This window comes from Oncorhynchus nerka, linkage group LG2 (assembly GCF_034236695.1).
Source record: "Oncorhynchus nerka isolate Pitt River linkage group LG2, Oner_Uvic_2.0, whole genome shotgun sequence".
In the NCBI taxonomy this organism is placed as follows: domain Eukaryota; kingdom Metazoa; phylum Chordata; class Actinopteri; order Salmoniformes; family Salmonidae; genus Oncorhynchus; species Oncorhynchus nerka.
Genome location: NC_088397.1, coordinates 88,896,797 through 88,918,434, shown reverse-complemented (window position 1 = coordinate 88,918,434; position 21,638 = coordinate 88,896,797).

Below are 21,638 nucleotides of genomic sequence, written 5' to 3'. Positions count from 1 at the left end.
CAACGCACAGATAACAAAATGGCATTGAATGTTGATTTGTTCTAGTATGTTCTGGTATATTCCGGTATGATCGGAGTATGTTTTTATTGAACTTTTATTTAACCAGGGTATTCTCATTGAGATAAAAATCACATTTCCAAGAGAGACCTGGACCAAGACAGCAGCAGCTTCAACACATAAGTTTCAGACAGAAACAAGACATGAAGCAGAAGATCCGTCAGTATAAGAAGCAGTGAAGAACATGTACACGACACAAGTCGGGAAGCATTAGGTCCTGTATGTAAAACTACTGGGCCATTACAGTATCAAAACTTCATCAGTGAAATAAAATGCTTCCTTACATAAAAGGCAATGCCGACTGGTGACATCGGATGACAACTAGAAACAGCTACATGACTCAATCTGTTCATCTATTTGACCTTTGAACTCCTCCAGGGACACCAGGTCCAGGACATTTAGGTTGGCTTGGAGGGGCTGAGGGGCTGAGTACTGAAAGTTGAAAATACAGCTGTAGTGTTCGGGACTGTTACCTTAAAACAAGATCTGACATTTTATGTGTTTTCATTTCAAGCCAGAAGAGAAGTTGAGATAAAATGGCAGTTTTCCTGAAATTAATCTTATAAAAAGAATATACCAGCTGGGTTCTCCCCAAAAGAACGCAGGAGTGTCAATGCGACACCTTGTGGACTGGCTGAGGCACCTTGTGGACTGGCTGCGACACCTTTTGGCTGCAGCAATATGTAATAATATGTATATATATATATATATATATATATATAGTTATTTTATTAAATCAAATTAAAGCCAGGCACCACACCCCAATACGGTATTTATTTTGGTCTAGATTGCAGGAAATGTCAGTTGCAGGTGTTAAACAAAAGGGGGCCACTGCCCCCCTCCAGCCTCTCCCTTCCACCGCACTCAGCAGCACCACCGGGAAGAGCCCGGAAGAGCCCGGTGTTTGCGTGTTGCCAGCCATGTCCATCTGACACCACTGTAATTATCACATGGGTGAGTCCTAATCAGGGTGTGTGTGTGTGTGTGTTTGTGTGTGTGTGTGTGTGTGTGTGTGTGTGTGTGTGTGTGTGTGTGTGTGTGTGTGTGTGTGTGTGTGTGTGTGTGTGTGTGTGTGTGTGTGTGTGTGTGTGTGTGTGTGTGTGTGCGCGTGTGTGGATTGATGGCAGGGAAAATGATGCACCTCAGCTGTAGCATAAAACAGTGGAAAGTGGCAAGTCGCAAGCTGCCCTTGTACCGGAGAACAAGCACCCACACGCGGACTATTAGGCTCCCCATCAGTATAGACCCCCCAGCAAGGTCGGAGAAGTGCCGTGCCATAGTTTTGCCCCTGCCTGCTATGAGAGCGAGTGAGCGAGTGAGCCAGCCAGCCAGCCATTCATCCGTCCGTCCCTTCCAACGCAACCCAAACCTGTGGCTGCATCACTTCCTGGTATGGCAATATCACCGCCCTCGATTGCATGGCGCTACAGATGGCAGTGCAGACAGCCCAGTGCATCACACAAGCGGTATCGGTGAGTCCAGTCTGACACCAACAGCTTCCATCCCAAGCGCCCGAGTGGCGCAGCAGTTTAAACAGTGCATCTCAGTGCAAGAGGCATCACAACAGTTCCTGGTTTGAATCCAGGCTGTATCACATCTGGCTGTGATTGGGAGTCCCATAGGGCGCTGTCGTCTGGGTTTGGCCGGTGTAGGCCGTGTTCTTAACAGACTTGCCTAGTTCAATTTTAAAAAGCAATACAACTGATAAATACAGACTTTCACCTTGTGTCTTTATTTACCTTTTATTTGTATTTTTGCACTGTCTCTACGCACATTGACAGGGCCCTACACACTCACAGGGCCCTACACACTCACAGGGCCCTACACACTCACAGGGCCCTACACACTTACAGGGCCCTACACACTCACAGGGCCCTACACACTTACAGGGCCCTACACACTCACAGCGCCCTACACACTCACAGGGCCCTACACACTCACAGGGCCCTACACACTTACAGGGCCCTACACACTTACAGGGCCTTACACACTCACAGGGCCCTACACACTCACAGGGCCCTACACACTTACAGGGCCCTACACACTTACAGGGCCCTACACACTTACAGGGCCCTACACACTTACAGGGCCCTACACACTTACAGGGCCCTACACACTCACAGGGCCCTACACACTCACAGGGCCCTACACACTTACAGGGCCCTACACACTCACAGGGCCCTACACACTGACAGGGCCCTACACACTCACAGGGCCCTACACACTCACAGGGCCCTACACACTCACAGGGCCCTACACACTCACAGGGCCCTACACACTTACAGGGCCCTACACACTCACAGGGCCCTACACACTTACAGGGCCCTACACACTCACAGCGCCCTACACACTTACAGGGCCCTACACACCCACAGGGCCCTACACACTTACAGCGCCCTACACACTCACAGGGCACTACACATTCACAGGGCCCTACACACTCACAGGGCCCTACACACTCACAGGGCCCTACACACTCACAGGGCCCTACACCCCCAGGGCCCTACACACTGACAGGGCCCTACACACTCACAGGGCCCTACACACTCACAGGGCCCTACACACTTACAGGGCCCTACACACTCACAGGGCCCTACACACTCACAGGGCCCTACACACTCACAGGGCCCTACACACTGACAGGGCCCTACACACTCACAGGGCCCTACACACTCACACACACACACTGTCACTCCAACACACACCAACACACACACACACACACACACACACACACACACACACACACACACACACACACACACACACACACACACACACACACACAGTCACTCCAACACACTCACTCCATCATCTGTTCACTCACACATAACATGCACATACATGTATAGTGACTCTACACCCACCCACTCACATACATTTATACTGACTCTACACCCACCCATTCACATACATTTATACTGACTCTACACACACCCACTCACATACATTTATACTGACTCTACACACACCCACTCACATACGTTTATACTGACTCTACACACACCCACCCACTCACATACATTTATACTGACTCTACACACACCCACTCACATACATTTATACTGACTCTACACCCACCCACCCACTCACATACATTTATACTGACTCTACACACACCCACCCACTCACATACATTTATACTGACTCTACACACACCCACCCACTCACATACATCTATACTGACTCTACACCCACCCACTCACATACATTTATACTGACTCTACACACACCCACCCACTCACATACATCTATACTGACTCTACACCCACCCACTCACATACATCTATACTGACTCTACACCCACCCACTCACATACATTTATACTGACTCTACACACACCCACCCACTCACATACATCTATACTGACTCTACACCCACCCACTCACATACATTTATACTGACTCTACACACACCCACCCACTCACATACATTTATACTGACTCTACACACACCCACCCACTCACATACATCTATACTGACTCTACACCCACCCACTCACATACATTTATACTGACTCTACACACACCCACCCACTCACATACATTTATAGTGACTCTACACCCACCCACTCACATACATTTATACTGACTCTGCACCCCCCACTCACATACATTTATAGTGACTCTACACCCACCCACTCACATACATTTATACTGACTCTACACACACCCACCCACTCACATACATTTATACTGACTCTACACACACCCCCCACTCACATACATTTATACTGACTCTACACACACCCCCCACTCACATACATTTATAGTGACTCTACACCCACCCACTCACATACATTTATACTGACTCTGCACCCCCACCCACATACATTTATAGTGACTCTACACCCACCCACCCACCCACATACATTTATACTGACTCTACACCCACCCACTCACATACATCTATACTGACTCTACACACACCCACCCACTCACATACATTTATAGTGACTCTACACACACCCCCACTCACATACATTTATAGTGACTCTACACCCACCCACCCACTCACATACATTTATACTGACTCTGCACCCCCACCCACATACATTTATAGTGACTCTACACCCACCCACCCACTCACATACATTTATACTGACTCTGCACCCCCACCCACATACATTTATAGTGACTCTACACCCACCCACTCACATACATTTATACTGACTCTGCACCCCCACTCACATACATTTATAGTGACTCTACACCCACCCACTCACATACATTTATACTGACTCTGCACCCCCACCCACATACATTTATAGTGACTCTACACCCACCCACCCACTCACATACATTTATACTGACTCTGCACCCCCCACCCACATACATTTATAGTGACTCTACACCCACCCACTCACATACATTTATAGTGACTCTACACACACCCACCCACTCACATACATTTATACTGACTCTACACACACCCACCCACTCACATACATTTATACTGACTCTACACCCACCCACTCACATACAAGCTGCTGCTACTCTGTTTATCTTATATCCTGATGCCTAGTCACTTTACCCTTATACATATCCTTTTTTGTTTTTAAAATGGACAGCCAGGGCCACACCCCAACACTCAGACATCATTTACAAAAGATGCATTTGTGTTTAGTGAGTCCGCCAGATCAGAGGCAGTAGAGATGACCAGGGATGTTCTCTGTTTAGTGAGTCCGCCAGATCAGAGGCAGTAGAGATGACCAGGGATGTTCTGTGTTTAGTGAGTCCACCAGATCAGAGGCAGTAGAGATGACCAGGGATGTTCTCTGTTTAGTGAGTCCGCCAGATCAGAGGCAGTAGAGATGACCAGGGATGATGTTCTGTGTTTAGTGAGTCTGCCAGACCAAAGGCAGTAGAGATGACCAGGGATGTTCTGTGTTTAGTGAGTCCGCCAGATCAGAGGCAGTAGGAATGACCAGGGATGTTCTCTTGATAAGTGTGTGAATTTAACAATTTTCAAGTCCTGCTAAGCATTCAAAATGTAACGAGTACTTTTTGGATGTAATGGAAAATGTAGGGAGTAAAAAGTATGTTTTTTTCTTTAGGAATGTAGTGAAGTAAAAGTAAAAGTTGCCCAAAATGTAAATAGTAAAGTACAGATACCCCCAAAAAACTACTTTTAAGTAGTTCTTCAAAGTATTTTTACTTAAGTTCTTTAAACCACTGCTAGAGATAATAGTTTATAGAAGTGTACGATAGAACCAATCAAAGAGCCTGTCACCCCACTGATCTGTGCTTCGGTCTGGGCTCACATCAAGGACCAATGGTAATGTGAGTGGTAGTGGGTTCAGATACTGTATGTGTAATAAGGATCTGCTCTGTAGTAATCTATATTTCAAGGTCCTGTTCTGAGTGCTCATTGTGACAGACTAGCTATAGCCTAGTTGAGAGCCTCAGGCTGAGGCAGGGAATCTGGGTTGCTCTGAAAATGTACTGCTTGAGTGCAGCAAGCCTATGCTTTTCAGTGAACGTGCCTTTTATCTAAATATATTATATTCATACAAATGTACTTACTACGACTGTGATATGTGGTGACTCACCCTAGCTATCTGAAGATGAATGCACTAACTGTGCTTCGCTCTGGATGAGATCGTCTGCTAAATTACTCAAATGTCAAATGTATGTAAATGTTGATGTAAATGATCATGTAGATGTAAATTAGATGTAGATGTAAAAGTAGATGTAGATCTAAATTAGAGGTTAATGTATTTCATGTTGATCACTATTTTATTGTAATTGAGGAAATGCATCTTGTAAAGCTCATCGTTTGAATTAAAACAATATCTTATAGAGCAAATATATTAGAATATAAGTGTCTTGCCCAATAAGCAAGGGGGTACAAACAAAGACATTGCCCCCCAGAAATCCAACATTGGTCTCCTGCTCACCAATGGTAGGAGATTGAGTACATGTATGTGGGGGTTAAAGCTGGAATGCTGTTGAAACTGCCACAGCCGTTTGGGATTTTACAGCAACAACGAAGTTACTGCAAACAATCAACACAGTTTCCTCTATGACATCATTGCCCGTGTGATAGAACAGCAGAAAATGTACTGCCATTTTTAACCACGTTGGGCAACGCTCCTCACCTTCCTCTTCGTCAACAAAACAATAACAACGGCTGTGGGGCGGACAGTGGCGCTGTTTCCCCTACGGCGGATTCCATCTTCAAGTCCTGTTGTGCATGTTTGATAGGATGGTGAGGACGTGAGAAGGGTTAACTAGCTGGACAACTGTCTCCTGGCAGCCGTGATTCACTCTCTTCTGATTCACTCTCTTCTGATTTTCTCTCTTCTGATTCACTCTCTTCTGATTCTCTCTCTTCTGATTCACTCTCTTCTGATTCTCTCTCCTAATTCACTCTCTTCTGATTCACTCTCTTCTGATTCTCTCTCCTAATTCACTCTCTTCTGATTCACTCTCTTGTTATCCACAAGCAATGATAACAAACAGCAGTGTATTGATCACATAGTAAGAAAGTGTGAATAGTAAAGTGTGAAAAATAAAGTGTGAATAGTAAAGTGTGAATAGTAAAGTGTGAATAGTAAAGTGTGAATAGTAGAATGGGAATAGTAAAGTGTGAATAGTAAAGTGTGAATAGAATAGTAAAGTGTGAATAGTAAAGTGTGAATAGTAGAATGGGAATAGTAAAGTGTGAATAGTAAAGTGTGAATAGTAAAGCGTGAATAGTAAAGTGTGAATAGTAAAGTGTGAATAGTAAAGTGTGAATAGTAGAATGGGAATAGTAAAGTGTGAATAGTAGAATGGGAATAGTAAAGTGTTAATAGTAAAGTGTGAATAATAACGTGTGAATAGTAAAGCGTGAATAGTAAAGTGTGAATAGTAAAGTGTGAATAGTAGAATGGGAATAGTAAAGTGTGAATAGTAGAATGGGAATAGTAAAGCGTGAATAGTAAAGTGTGAATAGTAGAATGGGAATAGTAAAGTGTGAATAGTAAAGTGTGAATAGTAGAATGGGAATAGTAAAGTGTGAATAGTAAAGTGTGAATAGTAACATGTGAACAGTAAAGTGTGAATAGTAACATGTGAACAGTAAAGTGTGAATAGTAAAGTGTGAATAGTAAAGTGTGAATAGTAACATGTGAATAGTAAAGTGTGAATAGTAAAGTGTGAATAGTAACATGTGAATAGTAAAGTGTGAATAGTAACACGTGAATAGTAAAGTGTGAATAGTAACGTGTGAATATTAGAATGGGAATAGTAAAGTGTGAATAGTAAAGTGTGAATAATAACACGTGAATAGTAAAGTGTGAATAGTAAAGTGTGAATAGTAACACGTGAATAGTAAAGTGTGAATAGTAACATGTGAATAGTAACACGTGAATAGTAAAGTGTGAATAGTAACACGTGAATAGTGTGAATAGTAACATGTGAATAGTAAAGTGTGAATAGTAAAGTGTGAATAGTAACACGTGAATAGTAAAGTGTGAATAGTAACGTGTGAATATTAGAATGGGAATAGTAAAGTGTGAATAGTAAAGTGTGAATAATAACACGTGAATAGTAAAGTGTGAATAGTAACGTGTTAATAGTAACGTGTGAAGAGTAAAGTGTTAATAGTAAAGTGTGAATAGTAACGTGTGAATAGTAACGTGTTAATAGTAACGTGTGAAGAGTAAAGTGTTAATAGTAGGAGACAGGAAATGGCGGACTGAAGACAGCGGTGCAGAATGCCTCAAGATAAAACGTAATATTCATTACCTGTAAATCTGAAGAAAATATTAAAACTTCACTCCACATACTCATGGGCAATAACCTTCAATCTGGAAAACAACACAACACAAAACAAATTGTAAGGCTAGAGAAATGGATTGACCACTATCACCAATACAATCAATACCCAAACATGTCGGACAGTAAGCATGGAGAACCAATCCCCAAAAGAACACGTGACTCCTCGATGGATACAGACGATTAATGCGTGTAGAAACTGACTTGCTGAAGTCGATAAATAACAAACTGGGCGTTCTTCAACTAGTCAGTAAATATACACTTACCAGTCTCAACCAGATTCACCTGGAATGCTTTTCCAACAGTCTTGAAGGAGTTCCCACATATGCTGAGCACTTGTTGGCTGCTTTTCCTTCACGCTGTGTTCCGACTCATTCCAAACCATCTCCATTTTTTTTTAGGTCGGGGGATTGTGGAGGCCAGGTTATCTGATGCAGCACTCCATCCCTCTCCTTCTTGGTAAAATAGTAACATAGATAATAACTGTCACCTGGAGGTGTGTTGGGTCATGGTCCTGTTGAAAAACAAATAATAGTACCACTTAGCCCAAACCAGATGGGATGGCATATCACTGCAGAAGGCTGTGGTAGCCATGCTGGTTAAGTGTGCCTTGAATTCTAGATAAATTACAGACATTGTCACCAGCAAAGCACCCCCACACCATCACACCTCCTCCTTCATGCTTCATGGTGGGAACCACACATGCGGAGATCATCCATTCACCTACTCTGCTCCTCACAAAGACAGGGCGGTTGGAACCAAAGATCTTCAATTTAGACTCACTAGACCAAATGACAGATTTCCACTGGTCTAATGTCCATTGCTCGTGTTTCTTGGCCCAAGAAAGTCTCTTCTTCTTATTGGTGTCCTTTAGTAGTGGTTTATTTGCAGCAATTCGACCATGAAGGCCTGATTCACGCAGTCTCCTCTGAACTGTTGTTGTTGAGATGTGTCTGTTACTTGAACTCCGTGTAGCATTTATTTGGGCTGCAATCTGAGTTGAAGTTAACTCTAGTGAACTTATCCTCTTCCTTTCCTGTGGCAGGTCTTCACGAGAGCCAGTTTCTTTATAGAGCTTGATGGTTTTTGCAACTCCACAAGAAAGACGTTTTCGAAGTTCTTGACATTTTCCACATTGACTGACCTTAATAAACAAATTAGGCTTATTTGGGCAGTCTTGACAGAACATTTACATTTTTTCACATGTCCATGAGGTTCAAAGTCTTTCCTTTCAAATGGTACCAAGAATATGTATATCCTTGCTTCAGGTCCTGAGCTACAGGCAGGTAGATTTGGGTATGTCATTTTAGGTGAAAAAAAAAAAAGGGGCTAATCCTTAAGAGGTTTTAAAGCTTGGTTCTTCCAAATGAACAATGACCTCGAGCATACCTCCAAAGTTGTGGCAAAATGGCGTAAGGACAACAAAGTCAAGGTCACAAAGTCACAAAGCCCTGACCTCAATCCTATAGAAAATTTGTGGACAGAACTGAAAATGTGTGTGCGAGCAAGGAGGCTACATACCTGACTCAGTTACACCAGCTCTGTCAGGAGGAATGGGCCAAAATTCACAAACTTATTGTGGGAAGCTTGTTGAAACCCGAAACATTTGACCCAAGTTAAACAATGTAAAGGCAATGCTACCAAATACTATTTGACTGTATGTAAACTTCTGACCCACTGGGAATGTGATGAAAGAAATAAAAGCTTAATTAAATCATTCTTTCTACTATTATTCTGACATTTCACATTCTTAAAATAAAGTGGTGATCCTAACTGACCTAAGACAGTCATTTTTTTACTAGGATTAAATGTAAGGAATTGTGAAAAACTGAGTTTAAATGTATTTGGCTAAGGTGTATGTAAACTTCCAACTTCAACTGTATATATACAGCAGAACCCCTTATTGTATGGGACACTATTAAATGTGCCTTTAGAGGCCATGCAATACAATACTCTTCTTTTAAACAAAAGCCATTTTAGTTAAAATAATTCATATTCAGAAAGGAAATAGAGAGACTAACAGTACAGATAGATAGCAATAACAACTGTACCATAGAGGCACAGAATACGTCAGAGGAAAGACACAAATAAATGGAGAAACTTATTCAAGAAAATATTTTATTTTAAATTAAAAAAAGTGTAATATATTATAAAAATAAAACAAACTGGATGGAATATGGGGAAAAATGCAACAAATCGTTTTTTCATCTTCAACATAGAAATTGTATCACAAATAATTTACTGAAACTTGTTACAAATGACGGAGTCACCCATGATTACCCGAACAATATTTTGAAAGAGGAAGCAAAGTACTTTAATTAAGCATATGTTTTCATTTCAGTCTCCTCCATCTCCACTAACCGAAGTTAATTGTATGGATTTTTTTTCTATGAATAATGTAAAATGAACATCTGTACAGAAAGACTCATGTGCCAAATTACAGAGGAAGAATTTCATAATGCAATTAAAACCTTAAAACTCCAGGGCTGGATGGCATACCAGTGGAGGTATACCAAACCTTTTGTGATATACTCAGAGGACCGTTATTAGCATGTTTTAACCACTCCTATAAAAATGGTAGATTATCAGATACTCAACAAGAAGGTCTGATTTCATTATTACTGAAACAGGACCGAAGTGATAAACAAAGATTCAGTCCATTTAAACGAGGCCCCTTTCATTTCATTGTTGTTATGCAAAAGATTCTAACAAACTGCATACCACATGAAATCAAAAAGGTATCGTTGGATATTATTCATCCTAATCAGACAGTTTTTTTTAGATAATACAAGACAAGTAAGTACTGGAAACAATAGAACACTGTGAAAAATCTGTGAAACCAGTCCTGGTATTCATACAGTAGCTAACTTTGAAAAGGCTTTTGATAAAGTACGACTGGAATTCATTTATAAATGCCAGGAATATTTCAATTATACAATGGGTTAAAGGTATGTAAATTAACTGTAGGTGTAAAATAGTAAATAATGGCTACTTCTCAGAAAGTATAAAACTGTCAAGAGCAATAAAACAAGGTTGTCCAGTGTCGGCATATCTATTTATTATGTCCATAAAAATGTTAGCTATTTAAATCAGATCCAACAATAGTATCAAGGGGCAAGAAATCCAGGGCTTAAAAACAAAAGATTCAATGTACACTGATGTTTCACGTTTTCTTTTAAATCCACAATTTGGATCCCTCCACAGCATCATAGAGGATCTAGATATTATTTTTCTAACCTCTCTTGATTACAAGCAAATTATGACAAGTGATAACTTATATAACCAATTGGATCCCCCCCAAAAACGTTTTTTTAAATTACTGCTTAGTTTACCAATAAAATGGTCTGATGGTGATGTGGACATACTCAGCATACAAATCACATAAGTAATAAATGATCTCAGTGCATTTTTGTAGAAAGTTAGCAAAAATAGATAAGTTCTTGCTACCATGGAAAGGAAAATACTTGTCTATTTGTGTAAAAATCACCCTTACTAACTCTTTAGTCATATCTCAGTTTACCTATTTGCTAATGGCCTTGCCTATACCTAGCGACTTAAAAAAAAAATATATATATATATATATATATATATATGAGCAAACAATATTCCATTTATTTGGAACGGCAAGCCAGACAAAATTAAATGGGCCTATTTATATAATGAATATGAATTCAGAGGGCAGAAATGAAATATTAAAGCATTAGACCTCTCATTAAAGGCTTCAGTCATACAAAAGATATGCTTAAATCCAAACTGGTTTTCTAGCAGATTAGTAAGAATGTCTCACACCATGTTCAAGAATGGCCTTTTTCCCTTTATTCAGATTACAACCTCTCACTTTCGGTTATTTGAAAATGAAACCATCTCCAAAATGTCACTTGTTTAAAACAAGCCACAGAAAGTTGGTTGTTTAATGCACCAGAAAAGACAGAATAAATAATACAACATATATTATGGTTAAACTCAAATATACTGATCGATAAAAATAAAATAGAAGGTATGATCTTTGTAAATTATTTTATAAAAAAGACTGGTGGAGATATGTCACGCATGCAGCTTACACAAATATATGGAAATTGCAGCATTAGCGCAAACATGGAGGAGTGGAAAGTGGGAGAAAAAGTAAGGAACTTGTCTGTTGGCCCTGAATTAAAGACCACAATTGGTTAAATGAAACCGGTATACTTTTTTATTTATCGCAATTTCCTTAAAGGACAATAAAAAAAAAGAAGCTTTGACAAGATAGTTGGGAAGAGATTTTCGATGTACCGATTCCATGGCACATGGTTTATGAACTGATACACAAAATGAAGGCGATTCAAAAGTTCACATTTTTTAAACAAAATTCTTGCAACCAATAGAATGTTATATACATGGGGGATACAACCAACCCAGCTCTGTAAATTTTGCGTGCGAAGAGATAGAATCATTCGATTATTTGTTTTGCTACTGTCCATACTGTATGGAGCTTGTTTTTGGTCGCAGGTTCAGGAATGGCTGAAGAATTGCAACATTTACCTTGAGCTAACTCTAGTACTGCTGGGCGATCTGAAAAGTCATAGTCAATCGATCAATAATATGATAATACTTTTAGCAACAATGTTCATCTTTAATTTACAATCTGTAGAAACTACTGTGTGAGAATAGAAAGATTCAGAACGTTTGTGAAACATCACAACACAGTTGAAAAAACTGGATGGTGTTCAGATAGAGATGGGAGGGGTTGAGTGGAGCTGACGGGTGGGATTAAAAACAAAACAAATGTTTATTATTGTAAAATACACTGTGTCTGTAAAATACACTGTGTCTGTAAAATACACTGTGTCTGTAAAATACACTGTGTCTGTAAAATACACTGTGTCTGTAAAATACACTGTGTCTGTAAAATACACTGTGTCTGTAAAATACACTGTGTCTGTAAAATACACTGTGTCTGTAAAATACACTGTGTCTGTAAAATACACTGTGTCTGTAAAATACACTGTGTCTGTAAAATACACTGTGTCTGTAAAATGTCTGTAGTATGTATAAGCTGGAAGTAGAAGCCTAAATGTTGTTGTCTATTAGTTTACTCAAATTAGGGGAGGGGTGATAAGGTTAGGGGAAAATAATAATGGAAAATATCTATACACAGTGCATTCGGAAAGAATTCAGACCCCTTCACTTTTTCCACATTGTGTTACGTTACAACCTTATTCTAAAATGGATTAAATACAAAAATATTCCTCATCATTCGACACACGATACATACAATCATCTTTATGTTCTCCCTCTCCAACTGAACAGGACATCAGTAGGCCTACAGTAGTCCGCACAAACAGATATAGCATTTAAAAAATTATATATTTTTTTCTTCGGAGGAAGCCTTGGTTAGGCAGCACAAAAAGGTCTACGTCAGCAAGAGCAACGCAGGCCAGGGCTTGTGATTGGGATAGCCTATCAGCCTATCAGCCTATCAGCCTATCCGCTGCACTGTGTAATGCAGTGTAGCTTAGTTTTACATACCGTATGTAGATATCATTACAAATAATAAATAAGGGGGATTGGAAATGATGCAGACAATTACATTGATGGAAGCTACAATCTATCCACATTATTAAAGCTGATCTACCCCCTAAAAAATATAAAATAAATAAAACGTGTTAATATTAAAGTGGAAATAGTCAAGTTTTAATAGTAACGTGGGAATAGTAATTCACGCTCACTTCCCCCATCTGTTCATTAGAAGTTCAGCTTCTCTGAAAACCACCTTACATTACAAAATATGTGTCCCAAATGCCACCCTATTCCCTGTGTACAGGGCAAATGGCACCTAATTCCTTATGTAATGCAGTACTTTTGACTAGGGCAAATGGCACTTAATCCTTATGTAGTGCACTACTTTTGTCGTCTACATAGGGAACGGGGTGCCATTTGGGATGCAAACTGATACTGTAATGTGACTGTATCCTCTGAAGGTTTGGCCTTAACACCAGAGGAGACTTGTTGACTGGGGATAGGATACAGCCCAGGGACTGAGAACAGGCTCCAGGACATATCTGGGGCATGGCTGTGCTGCAAAGATTTGGCAAGAAATAACCTCCAACTCTCACACACATCGCTGCTGGAAATGAATAATTTGGTTCAGCACTCAGCAATGACCTAGGAAATATAGGCCGACTGTGACAGATGAATAAATAAATCATTCGGTACATAAATGTTCTCTTTCACCGAACTCCTGAAATTCCATTATGTTGTAAAGGGCCAGGAGTTTTTCTTGCTCTAGTCCTGTGGTCAGGAAAACCTCCTAGCCCTAATGATTAAACAAGCATCCCCCGTTCTCTTAGCAGTTCTGAGAGACTTCCAGCATGCTGATTGGTGCATACCAGGGGTAACAGGGAAAACATTGAACACAGAGTACAGATATAGGATCTTGTCTTGAGCCAGTTTGCTAAAGAATAAAACATCATTTGAATTATTATGTGGATTACAATTAATGAACGATTTTTGAAGGGGTTGATACATTTGTCGTTAGGCCAAAAGTCTGACATTTTAATGTGGAAATTATAAACTTTTAAAGCCTTTTTAAAGCTTGAATACACTACACGTTTTAATTCTCAATAATTCTGAAGCGAATCCCATCTGGTTTGCGCTTAGTCTGACTATCGTTTGTTTTTCAACAGGACAATGACCCAACACACCTCCAGGCTGTGTAAGAGCTATTTGACCAAGAAGGAGAGTGATGGAGTGCTGCATCAGATGACCTGGCCTCCACAACCACCCAACCTCAACCCAATTGAGATGGTTTGGGATGAGTTGGACCGCAGAGTGAAGGAAAATCCGCCAACAAGTGATCAGCATATGTTGGAACTCCTTTAAGACTGTTGGAAAAGCATTCCAGGGTTAGCTGGTTGAGAGAATCCGAAGAGTGTGCAAAGCTGGTATCAAGGCAAAGGGTGGCTACTTTGAAGAATCTAAAATCAAAATACATGTTCATTTATTTAACACTTTTTTTGGTTACTATATGATTCCATATGTGGTATGTCATGGTTTTGATGTCTTCACTATTATTCTACAATGGAGAACATAAAGAATAAAGAAAAACCCTTGAATGAGTAGTTGTGTCCAAACTTTTGACTGGTTCTGTATGTGCGCTTGATTCATCTCACTCAGAGAGACATGAGGTAAACTACACTATTCCGGCGTGCTGGTCGAGATGAATCAAGCGCACCTAGCCCAAGCGCTGTTAAAAAACTATATGTTTGATTGTTGATCTGACGATTTCTGTTTAACCAATAAAGACTTCTGACTTGAAAGAGTCTGTAATGAGTGTTATAAGTGATTGGATTCGATATGTTTAGACACTTGAGTTTCTCTGATCCACTTTAGATGAGCAGTAGACAGAAATAAGTTGCTGGGGAGTCCGTCACTCTCTTGCCTGGTATTATTCTGCACACCAATATTGCCACAGTCTCAGCAGAGTGAGAAAGAAAAAGAAAGAGAGAGGGTAGAGAGGGTGGAGAGGCAGGGTGACTGAGAGAGAGAGAGAGAGAGAGAGAGAGAGAGAGAGAGAGAGAGAGAGAGAGAGAGAGAGAGGGAAGGGGTGAGAGGGAGGGAAAGAGATGGAGAGAGGGTGCGAGAGAGAGAAAGTCATAATTGTCTGTCACTTTTTAAAAGGATTCATTCTGACATTCTTAATAGCCTCCCTGTGAGATTAAAGAGATTTAAATACATAGAGACAGACACACCGGTGAATTTGTGCGTGTCTCCGTGTGTGTCCGGTGAATGTGTGTGTGTGTCTGTCTCCACAGATGCACAATCAATGTTTTTTGTATCCCTAACGAGGGTATTCAGATTCATCATATAGGCATTTTGAGGATATTTATTCTGAGCAACACTCTGTGAGGAACAGTCTTTGATTCCATGTTCTATATTCCTTCCCTGAGGCATACAAGCTATCAAAAGAACTAATGATGCACATGCTTTTAGAATCTAAAGCAAGAGCGACATGTTCCTGTGTATTCTATTGAGTCCTGACCCTTGGGGGATATCTCCACAGACATCAAATACAGAAGTATAGCCATAATTCTAGATTTATTTAGGGAAGTCCTATCTTTTTTAAATGAGCCTGGCCAATATATGATGTCATAACAACCCTGATGTAGAATATCTTCAAGTAACTAGCAGTGTTTAGCTCTGTTGTATGTGTGTGTTGGGTTATAGAGGAACCTGGGAACCCAGTCTATAGTGTTCTGACTGGCTGTGTGTACTGGGCTGGTGGTGGGGTTATAGAGGAACCTGGGAACCCAGTCTGTAGTGTTCTGACTGGCTGTGTGTACTGGGTTGGTGGTGGGGTTATAGAGGAACCTGGGAACCCAGTCTATAGTGCTCTGACTGGCTGTGTGTACTGGGTTGGTGGTGGGGTTATAGGAACCTGGGAACAGTGGCTGTGTGTACTGCTGGTGGTGGGGTTATAGAGGAACCTGGGAACCCAGGCTATCACCCCACTGGTGGTGGGGTTTTTCCTAAGTGTTTGCCAAGTGGGGTGAAATGCCAAGTCTATAGTGTTCTGACTGGCTGTGGGTGAACCAGCTACAACCTGGAATTAAAACGTATTTTTGGGGGTTTGTATCATTTGATTTACACAACATGCCTACCACTTTGAAGATACATTTTTATTGATTTATTGTGAAACAAACAAGAAATAAGAGAAAAAAAACAAAAAACGTGAACATGCATATGTACAGGTTGTTTGAAGAAGAGGACCAAGTTGCAGCGTGGTACAAGTTCATGATTTTTAATAATACTGAATACTAGAACAAAAATTAACAAAGCGGAACAAACGAAACAGTTCTGTCTGGTGCAGACACACAAAACAGAAAACAACTACCTACAAAACATAGGTGGGAAAAGGCTACCTAAATATGGTTCTCAATCAGAGACAACGATAGACAGCTGCCTCTGATTGAGAACCACACCCGGCCAAACACACAGAAATAGAAAACATAGAACACAAAACATAGAATGCCCACCCCAACTCCCGGACCAAACCAAAATAGACATAAAAAGGATCTCTAAGGTCAGGGCGTGACAGCATAACTATCCACCCCCAAAGTCAATACTTTGTAGAGCCACGTTTTGCAGCAATTACAGCTGCCAGTCTCTTGGGGTATTTCTCTATAAGCTTGGCACATTTAGCCACTGGGATTTTTGCCCATTCTTCAAGGCAAAACTGCTCCAGCTCCTTCAAGTTGGATGGGATCCACTGATGTACAGCAATTTTAAGTCATACCACAGATTCTCAATTGGATTGAGTTCTGGGCTTTGATAAGGCAATTCCAAGGCATTTAAATGTTTCCCCTTAAACCACTCGAGTGTTGCTTTAGCAGTATGCTTAGGGCCATTGTCCTGCTGGAATTTGAACCTCCGTCCCAGTCTCAAATCTCTGGAAGACTGTTACGTTCCCCAGTTTATGTGTTTCCCTCAAGAATTTCCATGTATTTAGCGCCATCCATCATTCCTTCAATTCTGACCAGTTTCACAGTCCCTGCCGATGAAAGACATCCCCACAGTGAAGCATGGTGGTGGCAGCATCATGCTGTGGGAATGTTTTTCATCGGCAGGGACTGGGAAACTGGTCAGAATTGAAGGAATGACGGATGGCGCTAAATGGTGTTCTCGGGATGATGAGAGGTGTTGGATTTGCGCCAGACATAGCGTTTTCCTTGATGGCCAAAAGTACCTTCTTCCATATGTTTGAGGAGTCTCCCACATGCCTTTTGGCGAACACCAAACATGTTTGCTTATTTTGTTCTTGAAGCAATGGCTTTTTTTCTTCCATAAAGCCCAGCTCTGTTGAGTGTATGGCTTAAAGTGGTCCTATGGACAGATACTCCTATCTCCTCTGTGGAGTGTACGGCTTAAAGTGGTCCTATGGACAGATACTCCAATCTCCTCTGTGGAGTGTACGGCTTAAAGTGGTCCTATGGGCAGATACTCCTATCTCCTCTGTGGAGTGTACGGCTTAAAGTGGTCCTATGGACAGATACTCCTATCTCCTCTGTGGAGTGTACGGCTTAAAGTGGTCCTATGGACAGATACTCCTATCTCCTCTGTGGAGTATACGGCTTAAAGTGGTCCTATGGACAGATACTCCAATCTCCTCTGTGGAGCTTTGCAGCTCCTTCAGGGTTATCTTTGGTCTCTTTGTTGCCTCTCTGATTAATGCCCTCCTTGCCTGGTCCGTGGGTATTGGTGGGTGGCCCTCTCTTGGCAGGTTTGGCAGGTTTGTTGTGGTGCCATATTCTTTCCATGTTTTTATTGGTGCTCCGTGGGATGTTCAAAGTTTCTGATATTTTTTCATAACCCAACCCTGATCTGTACTTCTCCACAACTTTGTCCCTGACCTGTTTGGAGAGCTTCTTGGTCTTCGTGGTGCACGCTTGCTTGGCGGTGTCCCTTGCTTAGTGGTGTTGCAGACTCTGGGGCCTTTCAGAACAGGTGTATATATACAGCGATCATGTGACAGATCATGTGACACTTAGATTGCACACAGGTGGAATTTATTTAAGTAATTATGTGACTTCTGAAGGTAATTGGTTGCACCAGATCTTATTTAGGGGCTTCATAGCAAAGGGGGTGAATACATATACACGCACCACTTTTCAGTTTATAATTTTTGTTCATAATTGTTTTCATTTCACTTCACAAATTTGGACTATTTTGTGTATTACATGAAATCCAAATCAAATTACATTGAAATTACAGGTTGTAATGCAACAAAATAGGAAAAACGCCAAGGAGATGAATTATTTTGCAAGGCACTGTGGAGGAACCTGGGAAAGCGAGAGAGACAGAGAGACAGAGAGAGGGAGGGAGGGAGGGAGGGAGTGGAGAGAGCAGTTTTTATATAGCTGGAAATTATTGGTATCAGTTGAACGGTTTTTCATCCCCAAATAGAAATGCTTTCTTTTCCTGACATTGCTATTGTTATTGCAAAGTTGAACATAACCCTTTTCCTTTGTTAACTTTATGGCAGTCTTGTGTTTGTTTAGATGGCCAAATGTTTCAGTTCAGTATTGAATGACGTTGGATATATTTAGCTAAACGAAGCATTTAAGCATGTATTGATGGAGGTTTATTGATTTTAAATGGCCATTGGGTTAAATGGCTTGTCTTTCCTTTAGTTCGTAGGCCTCCCTGAATGTCAGATTACTCATGGATTATTTAACCTAGTCAATCGAGTCATTTTCGATGGTTGTTGTAGAAGGTTTTACTGGCACATAATGTCTATATGATGGAGAATATACTGTATGCAAACATGTAGGTTATTCAAGGTTTTAAAAGACCTAGGTTATTCAAGGTTTTAAAGTTTGTAATTTCAAATTTCAAATGTCAGACTTGATTTACCCTAACAAAAAATGTTTTAACCCCTTTTAACCCCTAAATATTTCCATGAATTCTAATCCACATTATAATTCTCATTTCCTGTTGCTGCAGGATAATTTTCCTGCTGTAACAAACTGGCTCATCTGTAGGTCAGTGACACCTTCTGTTATCTTTTCTGCTATAGATGTACCACAGTGAAATGACAAGTGTGACCATGGAAGAGACAAAGGATGGAGGGGAGAGAAAGAGAGAGAGACAGAGAGAGAGAGAGAGAGAGATGGAGTGAGAGAGCGAAATAGAGAAAGAGGCCTCATTTTTCATATTTGGTATTTTATTATTTTTAAGACAAGAACAGCTCAAGGATAGAACTACATAAATTTTAAAAAACGGCACACATAGCCTTCATATCAATACACACACACAAACAATCTAGGTCAATTAGGGGAGAGGCATCCTGCAGTCAACAACAAAGCCATGCACAACTCATCTGGATTTTCATGAGTCAACACAGCAGGCGAAATGATGCAGAGAGAGAGAGAGAGAGACGAAGCAAGAGAGAGAGAGGTGAGAACAAGAGTATAGTGTAATATAAACTGTCCTCGACTTTCCAGAAAGGCATGTATCAAATATAATGTATCATCATTTTAAAAATTATAACAGTAATTGTTTATGCGGTTGTATTTTTTTTAAATCCAATATTTCTCAGATGTTCTGCTCACCTCTTCTTTGTCTTCCTTTCCTTAACATCATTATCGTCCTCCATCTTGGTATCATCACATTGATTCCCCTCGACATCACTGGACACGTGAAGGTTTGCTGGCAAGGGGACGTGTAATGGCAACAATATTGCAATGTCACTGACAAGATTGAAGAAGGTTGTAGTTCATCTTATGGAAGACAATAACATTCTGGATCGATGCAGGGAAATGAAATTCACATATCTTCAAACGAACCTAGAAATCAAAAATCTACAAATCTTAATTATGAAACGAGTTTTTACACTTGGAAATCCAATACCATCAGGCTGTAGTAAACTAGCATTATAAAACACATTGGAATGATTCTGCAGGTGTTGTTGAATCTCTCTCTCACCAATATGATTAACATTCCCATCACAGGCTGGGAGCACAGTTTGCATATTAAAACAGTCTTTGGGACACAACATCACGTTTTTCCCCCTTCATTTAATCCAACATCACTCAGTGTGATAAATGAATGCTACAGTCGTTCATCCATGTCTTTTAATGGAGTTACGTTGAATTAGCATGAAGCTAATATAATATAATATAAAAAAAGCATGAGGTTTGATGTAATTAGAAAACTCGTAAAACAACACAAAACAATGAGAGATTAGGTCATTTGCTTCATGAATTCAAAAACGACATATCTTCAGTCCCTGAAAGTGACTAATATGTAATATAACATAATACCCTCTTTCATATTGCCTCCACCACATGTACTGTACATACATTATATATACACACCCCTTCCAATGAGTGGATTCGGCTATTTCAGCCTCACCCGTTGCTGACAGGTGTATAAAATGGAGCACACAGCCATTTAATCTCCATAGACAAACATTGGCACTAGAATGGCCTAACAGAAGATTCTCAGTGACTTCAACGTGGCACCGTCATACGATGCTACCTTTCAAATAAGTCAGTTCGTCAAATTTCTGCCCTGCTAGAGCTGCTCCGTATTGGAGCAGCTGGTATTGTGAAGTGGAAATGTCTAGGAGCAACAACGGCTCAGCTGAGAACTGGTAGGCCACACAAGCTCATAGAATGGGACCGCCGAGTCCTGAAGCACGTAACGCATAAAAATCTCCTGTCCCCGGTTGCAACTCTCACTACCAAGTTCCAAATTGCCTCTGGAAGCAACATCAGCACAATAACTGTTTGTCTGAAGATTCATGAAATTGGTTTCCATGGCTGAGCAGCCACACATAAGCCTAAGATCACCATGTGCAATGCCAAGTATCGGCTGGAGTGATATAAAGCTCTCCGCCATTGGACTCTGGAGCAGTGGAAACGTGTTCTCTGAATGAATGATGAATCCCAGAAGAGTGGAGGCTTTTATAGCAGCAAAGGGGGGACCAACTCCATGTTAATGCCCATGATTTTGAAATGACCACATACTTTTTGTCATGTAGTGTATCATTAATGTTTTTAAATCTCGTAATCTCTTAGTTAAGGCTGGTTTACCATACACTTACAAAAGCTTAAGGCAGCTTAGAGTACCTTACTGATGCTGTATGAAGACTGATCCTTAGAAAACCTGAGTCAGAGATTGTCCTGCTCATCAATGCAGACCCATTCAATGGGGGTTTTCTATATGTGATGCAAGATGATAGAGAAAATGGCTGCTAAAGGGGGGTGAGCGAGGTAGAGATGGAACAAGAGAGAGAGAGGAGAGACAGAGGGAGACAAAGGGAGAGAGAGAGAGAGAGAG